We start from the raw sequence: 16,676 nt of genomic DNA on the forward strand, positions 1-16,676 counted from the left end.
ACAAGAAATAACCCCTAAAAGCACCTTTTGGCCAGTATTTGAGGGGGTAGAGGGTGTTTGCTCTGAACTACCCCAGTAAAGCCCAGGCTGGACTGAGGGTCTTACCCATCCTCACTGGGGGCTCGGCCTCATCCTGCTGATGCCAGCCCTGGGGACAGTGCTGGCAGGGCTTGGCATCTCTGCACACCAAGCAGAGGGAGATCATCCACTCCAGCAGAAGCAAAATGCCATCACCGACCACACAAGCTCCCTTTGCCACAGCAGAAATTTTATTCTCCCTTTCTTCCCCCCATCCCTCCTCCTCCTCCCTGCTTCCAAACAGGCAAGTACCATGTTTTCAGCATCCCTCTGGCACCCTGAGGCCCCCCAGCACAGCACCCCACACCCCAGCCAGCAGGATGCTGTCATCTGGCAGCAAAGCAGTTTGCTGAGCTCTGCTGCCCGCTGGCTTTCCAGGGGGATGTGCCAGGATTCAGGGGTAACCAGCCAGGGGAAAAGCCTTTGAAGCCAAAGAGGAATTTTGCACCTCATCTCATGGATGCTTTCTATGCTTGTGGAAAAGGAGGGGTTTTTATTTTCTCCCTTAATTTTAAAAGCTGAAGTTTTTCTGGAAACCCAACTGAAAATTGCTGGTTTGGCAGATGGCTGCCTGCATTCCTCTGTTTTGGGGGCTTTGTTTTTTGTCAAATTTTTGGTTTTTTTTTTCCTCTTGTTTTTCTAACTTGGCATCTCAGCTGCGGGGATTGATTTGACATCCATCCTTGTGAGTGCTGTGAGTGCCTTGGTGCTGTCTTGGTGCCAGCAGAGCATCCTCCGAGAGTGGGTCTGATGCTGAGCACCCTGTGGGGAAGCCCAGACATCTTAGGTGCCATGGTGGGCCAGATCCATGTGTGGCAGCCATCCCTGAGGTGGCACATGGCTGAGGCTGATGTGCTAACCCTGTTTTGGTACCCACGAGCCCCCCATGCCTTTCTCCCTCACTGTCTTGTTTGTCAGCACTTCTCTGTAAGCAGCCTCCAGGCACAAATGTGCTGTGAAGCTCTGTCAGGATGAATTGGGCTCACCTCTTTGGGGAAAAAAAACAAAACAGAAGAGGAAGAAAAGTTCTCTGTAATTCATAACTGCTGTTGTGGCATCTCCATTCTCCTGGAGCCTCCACCTTGCGTGGCCCATCCTGTGCAGCCCCGTGGGTCACACTCCCTGTCCTATCACCCAGATGCTCCAGTCCTTCAGCTTTATCACCTCAGCAAAGGCCTTTTTTGCATGAGTTCTGTTGCAGGACCCCCCTTGTTGGTGCACTTGCTGTCCCCTGGCTGGACAGTGTGACAGGTCACCCACCCATGGGTGCTGTGGTCATGGATGGGGAGAAGAAGGTTTTTTGTTTTTTGTTTTTTGTTTTTTTTTTAATACAGATAAAAATAAACACCCTTTCAACATTTTAATTTTCACCTCTTACATTGGGGTGACTGCAATGCACCCCACCAAGGCAGCTGGGGATACTGACACCCATCGTGCCCCTTCGGGAGGTCCAGAGCACACAGGCTGGGTGGGGGGGAGGGAGGAAGTGCTAGTGGCCACCCTTGCTGCTCTAATGAGGCTTTCCTTCTAATTAATATTCCCCAGCAAAGCCGGCGCTGGTTCTGGATCTCTCAGCTTTCATCTCAGCTGGCATTGATGTGACATCAATGGGAGAGGGGGCTTTGAGAGCTCTTTGTTGTTGGCGACGTTACAGCTGCGGGAGAGGGAGGATGGAGAGGGGCGTCCCCGAGCCCGGGTCCAGCTCTGCTCTGGTGTCTGCTTCCCTTCCCGAGACACACGTGGGGGTGTAATTCAGGCATTCCCATTTCCCGACGCTCCCAGAAGGAATGGTGGGCAAAATAATGAAGATTCTGCACCCAGCTGCTTCTCGCGTGGGTGCCCAATTCACAACCCAGCACTCATGTGTGAGCACCCAGTTAGATCACCCCTAAGCACCCATTGTGCCCTGCTTGGGTGGCCAATTAGCCAACACCTGAGCACCCGATTAACCCACACCTGAGCACCTAAATCTTCGTGGGCTATTAGCTCCTACCTGAGGGTTATTTTGGGGATAAATAGGAAGGTTTTGGGGGACTGTGATACCGCAGATGAGAGAGGAGTCTGGGGAGGGTTGGGAGGTGGTGGGGGCTGCTCTGAAATGGTGGAAAAGCCCCGTTGTGCCTCAGAATTTGGGTGAGCCTGTGGCATCCTAGTGTGAGCAGGTCTAGGGGTGGGCAGGAGATGTGAGGCTGGAGCCCTGGTGGTGTGAGGGCTCCCTCTGTGTCCCTGCACCACTGAGCCCTTGCTCCTGTGTTTATCCAGAGGGGACCTGCAGCTGGTGAGCTGGTGTGGTGAGTCCTCTGGGTCACAGCCTCCCTCTCCCAGGGAGTTTTGTGGAGCTCCCTGACGTGCCCTTGAATTGGGATGCAGGTGAGGGGCACATTTTGGGCCCTGGCTATACTCACAGGGGTTGGCTGCATCTACCAGAGCATCCATAAGCAGCCAGCTCTGCTTCCCCCTCCCTGCCTGCTTTGCACAGATGTTCAGCCACCCAGCTCCAGTCATTCCAATATTCCTGACAAGTGAATTTGCAGCTGAAGCTGGACAACATTTGTTTAAATTAGGCTTTTTTCTTATCTTCTTCTTCTTTTTTTCTTTTTAAACCTACTTTCCATGCAGATTTTTGCCACAGTCTGGGGGAACATCACCAGACCATGGTGCAGGGGCTCTGTCACTGCTTGGCTCAGTCACTGCCTCAGTTTCCCCTTCCATGGAAGTGTGTTCTGGCCATTCCTATCCAAACTGTCCACTGCCCCTGAGTGGCCCTGGAACAAGTGCCCTGCTTGGCCTCTCCTGGATCACTGCCTGCTCTGGCTCTGCTTTTGCCAGGATAAACTGGGCATCTTGAACCCTGTGTTTCAGGGCAGTGACCTCCAGCTAATTAGGCAAACTGATGGCTCTGCCCTCATGAGTGGGATGGTATTGGGAGTGCTGCTGGGTGCAGGGAGCAGCTGGTGATGGGGAAGGTGGGATGCTGCCAGCCTCCCCTCCCACTCTCCAGAGGAGGAAACACAAGCAGGATGCAGCTGAGCTGTTTATCACCGTGGTTTTTTTTTTTTTTTTTTTTTTTTTTTTTTTTTTTTTTTTTTTTTTTTGTTTTTTGTTTTTCTTGGTAGGCAGAGAGGGGCAGACACACTCCAGGAGCCATGCAGGGGAATTCACAGCTGTCCCCAAGCTGGCTTCCATGGCCACCAGCGCGTGCTGGGCCGTTTTGGGGCTCATTATCCCCATGTGATGCTCAGCAGCTGAAGATGCTGGCCCGGGCTTTTGCTCAGTATTAGTGCTTGGAGATCTTCCCCCCGCCCCACCCCTCCTCCAGGATGGCAGCTCGGCATCAATCTCGTCCCTTCCTCGTGGGACTGTCCCCGGGGAAAGCGCTGGGAAGGATGGGAAGGGGTGGCTGGGGGCCCTGGGGCACGGCAGGAGGCCATCAGCACTTACTAAGGGTTATGCAAGAGGCACTAGGCTATTACACGGCTATTAATCCTCCTTTAATATGGTTTTGGTATTTACTGACCGCGGTTAACTATTGCATTAAATCGAAATTAAATGTGTATTTTGGAGGCTTTACAGAAGGGTGGAGGAGGGTGGCTGGGGAAGAGGGTGCAAGCTTGCAGGTGGGAGGGAAGGTTTTGGGGTGCCCAGGGGAACTGGGGACCTCAGTGGGTCCCAAACAGCCTCGTCACCAGCATGGGGATGTCCCCAGGGTGCTGTGCCAGGCTGTCAGTCCAGGTGAGGTGCTGATGTTATCTCCGGTGCCTTGGGCGATTTGTGAGCTGCTAAATTAGAGGAGAGAGAGAGAGAGATGCTGCGGGCTCCCGGGAAGCCTCGGTTTCTAATCAAAGGGGAACCAGCTCTGCTTTTCACCTGGGGTTTTACACACAGCTTCAGCCAGGGATGAGGCTGCTCCGCTCCCCGGGGCCGGGTGGATTTGGGGTTAACCCTTGGTGTGCTGGAGCCTGGCAGCAGCTCGTAGTCATGCTTCATGGCATCAGCAAAGGCTGAAACCCACAGCAGGGACCCTGGGGTTTGGGGAAGGCAGGAGCAGGGTGGTGATGCCTGGGATTTAGGACCAATTCTCTGGCTGGAATGGCAGGATGGGGCCTTTAAAATGGGAACTGGGTTTGTGGCCAGCTCACAGCCAGTTCCCCAGTGCCTCGGGGCTGCTGTCCCCTGGGCTTGTTTTGGGGCTTTACCCATAGAGGAAGAACCTGAATGTTCCTGCTCGACCCAACACTCTCCTCCCCATCCCCGACACCATGAATCTGGGACAGTCAGAGCTGAGCTCACAGCAATTATCCGTGGATTAAAGGCAACTAATTTAGTTTGCATTATGGAGGCTGGATTGGATCGATACGTCGGGGTGAAGCACACAGAAGAGGAATCAATAGGTGTTCTGAGACACAGCTGATGAGTTGGATGGCTCGATGGGGTGATGCTTTAGGGGTGGTGGCAATGCCCAGGTGGTTTGGAGCCAGGAGGAAGATGTGGAGCCAGTGGGGAGTGACCCCTGGGGTGATCCACATCAGCAAAGCAGAACTTTGACTCAGCACAAGGCTTTCACTGGGTTTTTGCAGCTCAGCAAACTGGAGGCTGCTGTGAGAGGTGTGAGCTTTGGCTCTGCAGGATTTGAAGCTGGGGTTGGACAGCCAACCCCTCCTGTGCTTGCCCCCATACTCACTGGGGATCTGATGTCGTGGTTTGATGTTCAACCAGAATTTGGGCAGAAGCTGGCTTGGACTGCCTGCAAGGTGTGCACCCACCAGGCATTCCCACAAGGGGATGTTCAGTGGTATAAACTGGGGATGTCCCAGTGCCCCCCAAGGTTTCTGAGCCCCTGGGATCATCAGTAAGGACTTGGTACATCTCCCTCGTGATGCCTTCTGGCCAGGCAGCATGGCAGGAGGCAGGGTCCTTTTTCATAGCTGACAGCTCATGAATATTTATAGCAGCATATTAAAAATGTCCACCGCATCCCAAATTAGTCATTGGGCCCTGGATCAGTGGCATTGATGTCAGGCCTGGCTCTGTGGCCCAATGATGGGTGTGTGGCCCTGCAGCCAGGGGGGTGATGGAGCAGGGGGTCCCCATCCCTCCAGGGCTGTGTGAGCAGCTCTCAGGTCCTGTCTTTGGACCGGACCTTGCTCCTACATGAAACCCTCTTGTCTTTCCAGGACATCTGCTCTGGTTGTTGGCAGTACCAGGCTTTCTACCCCTCTCAGCACCTCTTCCTCACCACCTTGTTGTTTAAAACTCAGGTTTCTGTGGCTGTCTCCAAGGTCTCCATCAGAAGATGAGGGGTGTGGGAGCTGCCTCTCCTGCCACGTGCCAGGGATGGTGGCTGCCTCTGGGATGGGAAAAGCATGGCCAGCACAGGTGTGTTCAGCTCCTGGAAAAGCAGGTGAGAAAGGATCAGTGTTTTGGCAATTGACTGGAAATTAAAGGGAGAGAAGAAAGGGACAAGGCTATTTCCCAGCTCCAGAGGGGTTGGCAGGGATAAGAGAAAAAGAGCAGAAGTTAATTTAGAAAGAGTATATGAAGAGAAAAGTGTTGGAGGGGCTGGAGGGTGAGAGGTGTCCTGGTTGTAGTGTGGAGACTCTCTTAATGGAGAGTCCTGCTGCAGCCCACAGGGGATGGATGTGTCCCAGCAGCTTGTCCTGGTGTGGGGACAAGAGCAGCTCTCCCCATGGATTTTGGGGACCCTTCAGCCTGCAGGGAGGCTGGGCCAGAGCCTAAGTCCTTTGAAGCTTGCAAAGCTGAAGAGCACAGGCAAAAACCCCTCTGGGAAGCTGCTCTTCTCCACACCACCTTCTATCTGTCATTTTGCTCTGGTCTCCCTCATCATGCACCAGTGACAGTCCTGGTTAGTGCCACTAATGAAGGGCTGTGGCTTTGGTCACCTGCACTTGTCTCTGGCTGACTTCCTTGTGGCATTAATGAAGCCCTGAAACCACTTTTACCTCCAGGGACAGCCAAGGGGAAGGGCTGCCCTGGGGTGGGGGTCTCAGAGGGGTAGCAACACCTGGGCTGTTCCTCTGCCACATCACCATGGCAACACTAAGGGATGCTCTTGCAAAGCCACAAAGGGGAATCCCAGCAGCCTGGGGGCTTCAGGACTGTGCAGAGAAATGGGAAAAAAAATGCCTGTTTGGGCTGTCTGTGTCTGTCTGCCCACAGCAATATCTCTGCAGCTACTGCACAGTGGTGTTGCTTGATCTTGATTCCACCAGAAGCCACTGAAACCCAATGTCTGCACAGCCTCCCCCACCTTCCGGTGATGCTGAACATCTCCCAGAGCAAATAACCACAGAATTAACCCCAGAATCCTTTCCATCCCTGACCATATCCTTGGCTTGGCTTCAGCGAGCCAATGGATAGAAATCTCCAGACATTTCTGCAGCAGGGCATCAGCCCAGTGTTTTGGGCCTCAATATCTATTTCTCTCTAGCATCTGTCTTTCCTTTTCACTGTGGTTTTTATTACTAGACACACTTGTATTAAAGTAAACACAGCCCAGGAGTGGGGGGCTCGGGGGTGCTGATGATGCAGGGGGACCAGTGAGGAGACTGGGGTGTCTGTGGCTGCTTTGCACAAAGGCTTGGGGTGATTTGATCTTCTGCCCCAAGGGTCTCCCGTGGGGTGTCTCGGGGCAAAACTCCACTCTGCAGAGGACCTGCAGGGCTGTGATGGTGTTTACTGTCCAGGAATGGTGGTGACTTGGGTGGGGTTGCCCTCTTCTGCCAGAGCTGTCCCTCTTGTCCCCCCCAGTCTGTGCACAGGGAGCTCACACTGCTCCCCTTCATTTGTTGCCATTTATCTATAATTTAGCATGGGTTTTAGTTATATTCTAATTGAGTTTCATGTGTCACAGTGTGTCTCAAACAGAAAGTATAAATATTTAACAACCTCCACTGGTAATAAAAATTCACATTTGCCTCATTCTGGTTCCCAGTACATGAATATTCCACACCACGCTCCACGGGTATTAACTTCATTCAGATTTCTCCCTGGTTATGCAATATAATGGTAATGACAGATAGAAGCCAGATATTAAAAAAATAATAATAATCATCAAAACCAGCAATATCAAACTGGTTTCATGTTATTAACTCCCCTCCCTTGGTTAGAGGAGCACTAATACATTCCTTTTTGTTGCCAGCTCCCCTGTGTGTACAAGCACAGGTACTTGCTCTGGTAGTGCTGAGCTGTCCCAGTTGCACCAGTATGCACCCAGTATGGGTGAGAACTGGGGTGTGGGACAGGCCGGGGATCCTGGGGGGTGAAAGGTGTCTGAGGCTTGGGTCTTGCAGTGCAAGGGCTGAACAGAATCTGATTTGGGCTGAAATAAAGCTGGGATTGTGCCCCTGCTGTGCTGCTGCACATGTGAGGTGGGACAGGAGCTGAAACATTGCTGGGCTGGGCTGTCAGAGCCAAGCACTGGGTGGTGAAACAGGCTGTGCCAGGAGGCAGCCCCAGGTGATTTTTGGGTGATGGCTGCTACACATGAGGTTGTCCTGAGCCAGCAGAACCAGGGCGTGCCATGCTGGTGGTGACCAAATGCTGTAGCCAGGGCTGTGTGTGCCAGGGCTTGTCCAGGTCTGCACCAGGGGAGCTTAAACCATTTGGGTCACATCTGGGTCTGGACTTGCCACCCAAACAAGACCCAACCTGCCTTTTGTACCAGTATGAATGTTTTAAAGCAGGGTGAGGCTCTTCAGCACATCAGCTCTGCTGTGATGGGAGCAGCAGCCAAGTGGTGGCAGGGGCAGTGCCTGGTGCTCTGCTGTGGGGCTGCCAGGAGGTCAGTGTGGGGCAAGTGGGGATCCCTCACCCCCTCTCCCTGTCTAGTCTGGGCATTTGGGCTGCTCCTGGGAGAGCTCCCATGGGAAAGGCTGGAGATCTGAGTGTTTGAGGGCTGCCTTGTAGCCACCAAACCCACTAGGTACCTTGAGAAAAGGCAAGATGGGGAGGTTAAAACCCAGCAGCAAGCTGCTGGTGCTCCCTGCAGGTTCGTTAAGGTGTTTATTATTATTCATGCTGGAGAAAGCCACGGATGGACTGTGTGATTCAGCTACATGATATTGGATGGGCTAAAAGCATCCCGGGTATCACCAGCATCTTCCCACCAGTTTGACCAGAGCAGGGGACCACACTGGGTGGCCAGCACGTGGCTTGAGCGCGGATCCCGAGGGATTTCTGCTGCTCTGCCACCTCTGGCATCGCTCCTCTGCCTGCATCTCACACCTCCCCCCGAGTAGGCTCTGCCCAAGGGCTGAGCTCCGCAGAGGAGCTGTTGCCTGGGTTCCAGCACGAAGATGTTGCAAGCTGCTAAAAATTCAAAGTGCTCTTTTAATTACATGCTATGAGGGAAAGCAGCCTGAATCTTGGAAGGAGGCTAATGATGGAACTGCCAGGATATCTTCAGTGGCAGGAACCCAGAATACATCTGAAAGTACCTTAAAAAGGCAAAAATGTCAGGTTTGTCTATGAAATAATAACTAGTAACCTGTAAACCATGACATCACCGTCCACCTCGCTGCTGGGGGAGTGATTTAGAGATTCCTTGCCTATGTGAAACGAGAACATCTGCTCTCTGCTGGAAAGAGGAGGAAGATCTCCTCATCAGCATTAAATTTAAATGAGCCAGTCCTCATTTGCACGCTTCTGCGGTTCCCGGGCTCCTGCAGGGGAGGGACTGGGGAGCGCAGGCTCCGGCAGAGGCTCAGCGAGCCGGTTCTCCCGCCTTGACTTTCTAAAAGTGTGAAAATCAGACTTCTCAATCCCAGAAGGTTCCCCGAGGCACGGACTGCCCCTCCGCAGACCCACGAGCAGCCTGGTGGGATCGTGTCTCCTCCTGTCCAGGCGCTTCGTGCTCAGCATCTCCTCCTGGAGCTCCCACCCGCTCCCGTCTCCCATGGGACAGTGAGGACAAAGCGTGCCTCAGTGTCCCCGCGGGTGTGATAGAGGACCCGGGGCTTTGCGTGATTTTGAAGTAACTTTAGAATTAAAGGAGGCCAGGGTAAGCCCGTCCCGGAAGGCACCCACAGACCCCAACAACACAGTGGCAGCTCTGCAGCACCCGTGGGCACCCGGAGTTTCACGAGTGTGACCTCCAAAACACAGGGGCTGCCACAGCCTGGCCACTGTGTGCCAGGAATGTTGGCTGGAAAAAACCTTTCCTAGGGTAAATTTTGGTTAATTCTTTTTATATGTGACAAGAACCTGGTTGCTCATGTCTGCCCACCAGGAGCTGCCGTCCTCTCCATGCCCTCACCTCCTCCCACCTCCACCTATTCTCAATCAGTGCTTGCCCAGCTGGTGCCCATCACTGTTTCACATCTTGCCTCCCCATCACCCCTTGGGGTATGGGTTTATGCCATAGCGCTGCTGTAGTTCTGGGGTGAAGGTGGCCTCTGGCTGGAGCTCCCCAGTGTGCAGGTACGAGCCCGGGCAAAATTGTGGTGGTGGGATCTCTTGTTGGTGCTGTGCTGGGGCAGGAGAGGGGATGCCCTCGGTTTCCTCTGGCTGTTGTGAGTTCCTGGACAGAGATGAGACTTGCTTTTCTCAAACCTGGAGTTGGTTAGGAGAGCTAATTTGTGTGCTTCTGAGAAGGTTTTTCGTTCCTTGAAAACCTGTGTGTGCTGAGCAAAGGTCTCGGTGCTCTGCTCCCTGCTGAGGCAGACCTGAACTCTGCAGCATACCCTTTGCCTGCTGCGAGCCCTGGCTTTCCCCTGACCTCATCTCCTTCTTCAGTTGGCTTTTTGGCACCTCGCATCCCTCCTTTCCGGGGCCGCCCTGGGCTCACGGGGATGCTGGAAGCGCTGGCAGCGGTGCTGGGGGCCAAGACGGGAGCTCAGCACGATGCTCCCTGGCATTCTGGTGCTCGAGGATCTGGGGCTCGGCAAGGAGCATCTCATTTCTCTCTTGTCGCTTCCTGTCAGGCAAGATTTGAAGACTTAACTAGAGCGGGAGGCGCTGATGGTGCGGTGCTGGCGTGCTGCGCGCTCCCGCGGCATGGGAACCAGATAAAAGCAGAAAAAAATGCAAAGAGGTTGGGGAGGGGTAATTGGGAGGGAATTGGCAAAAAGCCCGGAAGAAGAAGGCAAGAAATGCAGATTTGGGGTGGTATGAGCGATGACTGGAGGCTTGGGATGCGGTCTGGCTCCCAGAGCTGCAGCCTGGTGTCTGCTCAGGAGAAGGGACTCCCAGGGCAGCACTGGGCTGGGGCAGGACAGACCCGCACCGAAATTCATCTGTGTGTCCTCGGCCGGGTGAGGCTGTGCAGCAGGGCAGGGATTGCTCGTCCCACACCTCATCCTGTAGCGCTGGGTATCCAGGAGAAAAAGTGGAGTGAGGCGGGAGGGGGGCTGGGTCTTGGCACCCCAGGGGAGAGCAAAACCTCCCAGGCAGTGGGCTGGGGAGAAGGGTGGATTTCAGGTTTCTTTTTTGGTTGTTGTTTGGTTGGGGTTTTGGGGGGCTGCTTCTCTTTTTTTTTTTTTTTTTTTTTTTTTTTTCTTTCTTTTTTTTTTTCTCTCCCTCTGGGCATCACTCTACACCCCAAGGGGTTGTAGACCTTCTGAGTCAGCTGCTGAAATGCTGCAGCCTTTGGTGTGAAACCTCGTGGCTGCTCGGCTGCGCCTGGGGACAAGGACAGGCTCTGGTTGGAGCCACAGTAAATGTCAGAGGGTATTAAATAGGGCCAATGTCCAGTGCAGTGCTGGGTGGTCCTCACATCCCACCCAGGAAAGCTGTCTTTGTGGGACTGGTGGACCTTGGCTCCTCCTCTGGCCTCTAAAACACCCACTCTACCCAACCAGGATAATCTTGAAAGGATGATTCTCTCTCATCTTGACATTTTCTGGAGGTAGTAGCAGTTGTTAAGGAAAATGCAATTTTAAAATATTTTGTAAAGACTGAGGGGGAGGCAGATTTGTGCTATAAATTATATTTTTACTATAAATTATATTCATCTCTCACCAAGTCAGGGTATTCAGCAGCACCAGTGCTACAGCCCCAGGTGGCTCAGCCCTTGCAGCCCCCAAAACTCGAGCTTTGTTCAGGCGTGGATTTATGGAGTACTAAAAAGTCAAGGTGCAAACATTGATCATGCAGGAAAGTGCTGGTCAACAGCCAAAAATAAGCATTCCCCAGCTGAAATTAATAATTCCTTTCTGCACAGCCAGTGGATCGAGCTGGTTGTGGATGTCCCCTCTGCACAGTGGTGGTGCTTCATGCTGTAGTATATTTTTTCCCTCCAACTACTTGTCTGGCTCCTCACTTAATAAAGATTGAGAGAGACAATAAAAACATTCATTAAAGAGGGGGGAAAAAAATGAAGCCCTGCTTGTAGCCTCTAGCATTTTGTTTCATTAAGGAATTGCTTTTCTCAAACCCTCCAAGGCTGTTCCCGATGCCATTATTCAGCCCTAGGATTTGGGGATACAGCACCAGACTGGGAAACTCTGGGATGCTCGGGGTGAAGGGCTGGCCATAGCACTGATGGAATAACTGAGGAAGGCAGGAAACCACCCTGGTGATGGAAGAGAGAATTAGCAAAATAAGCTGCTGGGAAAAGCAGCCATTTGGATCGGGTCATGCAGGGTTAAGCTGTTGCCTTGTTTTGTGTGGAACCTGGGGTTGGCCTCCTACTCCTCCCAGGTCGTTTGCTCCTGTCCTAAGAAATCCTAAAATCCTTGGTCTGGGCTCTTCCAGCTGTGGGCACTTGTCACAGTTTAACACTGGCCCGGCAATTAAACCGAATAACAGACGCTCTCTATTAATCTGTCTCTCCTTGATAGAGAAAGGAGAGAGAATAAGGGAGAGAGACTTATGGGTTGGAAACTAAACTACACAACTTTAATGAAACAGTAATGCTAAATAGGTAAAATTACTAAATATATACAAATATACAGGAAAATGGAAACCACATTCCTCCCTCCTTTCCCCCAATAACTCTCACGTCACCACCGAGGCTGTAGGGCAGCCCTGGGAAAGTCCAGGCTGGACTCCTGGAGTCGGCAGCAGTCGGGAACTGGAGGCAGGAACACACAGATATGGGCTGGCACGGATCAGGACCACAGGCACACGAACAGACAGGATCCTTCCAGGATGCCGGGGAGGAAGGGAAGCGGGAAAAGATCTGGCTCGGCCCACGTGATGCCTCAAATTTATACTGAGTGTGACGTATATGGGATGGAATACTCTGTTTGGTCAATTCTGGCATCTATCTTGTCCGTTCCTCCCTAAAGGAGGGTTCAGGTGCGGCCTCTGTGTCCTTGGCTCTGCATACCAGTCTCTAGCAGTAACTATAAACATCAAGTGTTATCAGTCCTAAAAGCACACACACTGTATGAGAAACTTGCTGTTAATTTCAGCAAATGCAACTACTTACAAGGGACTTAGCTAAAAGCAAAAGTACAGAAACAGAAAACCACCTTTATCCTGGCCCAAACCAGGACAGCACTGAGGGATTCAAGCCCCCTATGTGGTTGTGGTGAGGCTGGAGGAGCCTCACCTGGAGGAGCCTGGTGAGGCTGGAGGGGTGCCTAGGGCCAGGATTGGGGGGAAGAGGAAAGAGGGGTGGGCAGGGTGGGCTCTGGTGCCTCTGCTGTAGCTGGAATATGGTGAATGGCATTTCTCAGGGGGTTAATTCAGTGATGGGGGGGTAACCAGGAACCCCCTGTGTACAGCAAGGGGGCTTCTGCAGCACTTGTTATCGCTGGTGGGGCAGGGGAACAGACAGAGCAAGCTCATTGCTGTCAAAGTGCACTTCATCAATACCCCGGGGTCTGTAAATCAGTCGTGGGAGGGCTGCTCTGCCCCCAAACCCTGACATCCAAAACGAGATGTGTGTTTTCTCCCGGGTTCCAAGAAGAGCTTTGGATCATGTTGCGATTTATCGCTCAGCCCCCAGCCAGATGTCTATGTGGGTTCAATCTATAGCTCCCAGGACCGATAGAAATATTATCCCATCTTATTAAAATCACCCACAGCTACTGTAGCTGTATGTCAACAGCAAAACAAATAGCGACCGGGGCTCATCGTGTTGGAGCCTCTCTGTTGAGGCTGTCTTCAATCCGCCTCCTGCTAAAGCACTTACAAATGTCAGCTTTTCCCATTACAGCTCCACACAGCTCCTGTATAGCCAGCTTCAAATCCCATTACCACGCCAGAGCAATGCTTTGGTGAGCGTTGTCTCTGCTGAAGCTCCCCCACTGACATGAAATGCTGCTCGTGGTGCTCTTCCTAGAAGTAAGGAAGAGAGCACAAGGCTCTGCTCCCCAAAAAGAGGCTCAAAACTGTGATGGGGCAGCTCTTCTGGGGAGGAGAGGAGGGCAAAAGGGCTGTGCTGGGGTGAAAGTGGGGCTGATGCCTCTTCCTCGGCTCCTGTTTCTGCCAAGGGTCTGCTGAGCAATGTGGGATGTATTGTGTCTGCTGCTGGAGGTTTACTGATGTTGTTTTGTGTTTGTGCCTTACCCTCCACCCCGCTCCAAAAATGCTACAGCAGTTTCTGCTGCCACCCAAGCTGTCCCTGGCTCACCCCCATCCTTCCCTCCTGTGCTATCTTTGGTATAATTAGGAGGCCAGGACTGTGTGTGTGAGGTGAATGTGACCTCATTAGTTTCTTAGGCGGTATTGAAATTTCTTCTCATTTACATCCCCCATCCCTAAATGTGCAGCTCTGGTCTCCAGGGTTGCTTTTTGCTGCTTTCCATCCCTGTCACCAAGGCTCTGGACCAGAGCTGAGCTCCCTCTCCCTAACTGATCTCTCCACTTCTGCCTTGAAATTGAACCCCTCAATGTGTTTGAGGAAGAAAATTCCTGGTCTTCCCTAGGCAGGTGGGTAGAACTCCTCTGGAAGATGCCCTGAGGTGGGGCAGCACTGGTGGAGCTCCTGGTTTAACTCCTCTGTCCTCATGGGGTCAGACAGCAAAGCTCTGAGTGCTCCCTCTGCTCTCTGCAGGCAGAGATGGGGGATGAGAAATGTCCCAGCTGGGCTATGACAGGCTCTGTGGTCTCATCCCTCTGAGATCCCCAACCAGGTTTGCTCTTCCCTGTCAAGAACCTCCTTATCTGTGTTTGCTGTAGCACACAGATGCCAAAATCCTGCTAGACTGGTGCTGGCTTGATCCTCCCAACTTTCAGATGCTTCTTTTTAAAGTTAGAGGATATATGGCTCTGTCGAGCCTTTCTTCTTTTCCTGTGCTTGCTGGAGGGGGAAGTGCTCTTTGAGATGGGAAGGTTTGCATCGTCCCTGCTGTGTGATGTTGGATCCCTTTATAGGGCAGGTATCTTCTAAAGCAAAATGTTTTCAATTCTCACGAGGAGCATAATTCCTGAAAATGTACGCAATAAACAAAACGAGCCGAATGTAATTAAAATGGAGACAGCATATAATCTGGTAACCCACTTAGAGGCTCAAAGCTTCAGCTTTAAAAAAAATGTTTGCTCCAAATCCATTTAAATAAACAGACCAACACACAAAGGCTCTCTGTACACTATCAGGATACAAAGAAAACTGGATCAAAAGCAGCTGTGGCCGGGCTGTACATATGTAGCAAGGAAATTGCTTGATCTCAGACTGCACCTTGCACATGCAAATGTGTTTGTGGACCTTTCTGTGAACTGCATTTGTACAACAGATGAGCTGTTGGATTGTGCAGTGCTGCTGGGGCAAAGGCTGGGGTCTCCCCTGCTGCAGAAGCCTTTGCTGGGGAAGGGGGGGAGCTCATAGCACCTCTGCTTGCTTTGGCAGGAGTGGAGAGAGGCCAAAGCCCCGCTGAACTTTGCCTTCTCCATGGGTGCAGACACTGCATCCAGTGGAGGGAACTGCACAGAAACGTGGAAAAATTAAAGAAGAAAAAAAAAAAGGGAATCCCCATCCTTAGCACCCATGCCTTGGACTCTCCACTTGCTGTGTGCTGTCACACTCATGTCCTGTTGGGTTTGCAGGGGGGTCTTGTGGAAATGTGTAGTGGGGCTGTGGGGTTTGCATCTCCTCTCTCGGACACTGTCTCTGCAGCAGAGCCCTGCTGGCCTTGAAGTGTTGCCAGCAGCCATGTGATTTGTCTCGGGCTGGACAGCACAGGCTGTGAATCCAAGATAAAGTGTATTCCCAGGCCAGCAGAACTCAGCCCAGGGAAGGCACTTTGGGTCAGATGAGACCATCTTCTTATTGCTCTTGCAGGTGGTTTTGGGCTTGCTGGAGCTCTGCTGGAAAGGGATGCTTATATATACATAAATACATAAGGTGGGGGGGAGGGGAGGTACCAGGGAAAGCTATTTTTAGAAGTGGCAAGAAATCTTAAGTGTTACGAACCAGGGCCTTGGCTCAGCCTGGGGCAATGTCTGCACTTGAAATGAGCGTGTCTGCAGAAAATCCTTTACTCTGACTTTCCAGAAAGAAGGTTCCTGGCTTGCGCCGTGGCCAGCAGCCCCCGGTGTATCTTGGTCCTCACTCGGGGCAGGCTCGGGAGGGGTGGCTCCCCCCGTATCTTCCCTACCTCTTAACTCGGGGAACGTTTTTTCTGCGTGGTCCCCGCCGTCGGGTCCGGCTCCGGTGGCTCCCGGGACTCGCACCGGCAGAGGGAGCTCCGGCCGCGTCCTCCGAGCCGGGGGGACCGGGGGCACCGCTGCTCCGGGGCTGGGGGGTTACGGGTCCCCCCCACTGGGGGCCCGGCTCCCTGGGGTCGTTCTCCCCCCCAGCCCAGCCAGGGGCGACCTGCTCCGGAGGAGGTGTCCCTTATGTTCGCCACGCGGGGACCCTTACGCGCCGCTCCCAGCAGCGATGTCCCCGCTCGCAAGCGGGGTGTGCGTGAGGGGGTCGGCACGGCGGGGGGAGCCGCCCGGCGTCCTGCAGCAGGGCGAGGATCTGGGGCAGGGGACAGCGAAGCAGCAGTGGGGAGCGAGGCCGAGGCTGAGCCCCCTCCCTCTCCCGGGCTACCGGGGACTGCAGTTGGCGTGCGCCCCGGTACCGGTTCCTGTTGTCCGCGGCCCTGTGCGTCTCCCCTCTCCTGGGGCTCCTGGCTTCCCGCAGGAGGGACCGAGCTGGGGCTATCTCCTTCCCTTTTGCCCCATTTCCCCTCTCTTTACCGCTCATTGGCTTTCCCCTTTCTCGGTGCTGCGGTGGGTCCCCCCCGGGGTCTGCCTCTGTCTAACGCAGCTCATGGCTACCCCCATCCCCTCCTCCAGGGCTCGGCGCTGCAAGTCGTGTCCCCCACTCCCCGAATTCCACGTACCCCTCCTCAAACAGGGGGTGATCGAGTGCAACCCCCGGGCGGGTGCGCCCCGTCCAGCCACGCAGGGGGACCCTGCCCTCCCGTCCAGCTGTGCTGCCCGGACTGACATCCCCGGCAGCCAATGGGGAGGCGCAGAGGGGCCGGGGTGGGGGGGGAGCCCCCATTGGCGGCGGGGGAAGGAGGAGCCGGGACTTGAAGTTGGAGTGAGGGATCCAGCTGTGCGGAGCGCTCGGCTCGGCGCCGCCGCCTGCGGGAGCATCCTCCGCCAGTCCCCGGGGCGCCGGGCAGCACACCCCTCACCCCTCCACCCCCCTCTTCGTCCGGGGCAGATGTTGGGGAGCGGAGGGGGCAGGCAGAGCC

This window comes from Calypte anna, chromosome 18 (genome assembly GCF_003957555.1).
Source record: "Calypte anna isolate BGI_N300 chromosome 18, bCalAnn1_v1.p, whole genome shotgun sequence".
NCBI classification, from domain to species: Eukaryota; Metazoa; Chordata; class Aves; order Apodiformes; family Trochilidae; genus Calypte; species Calypte anna.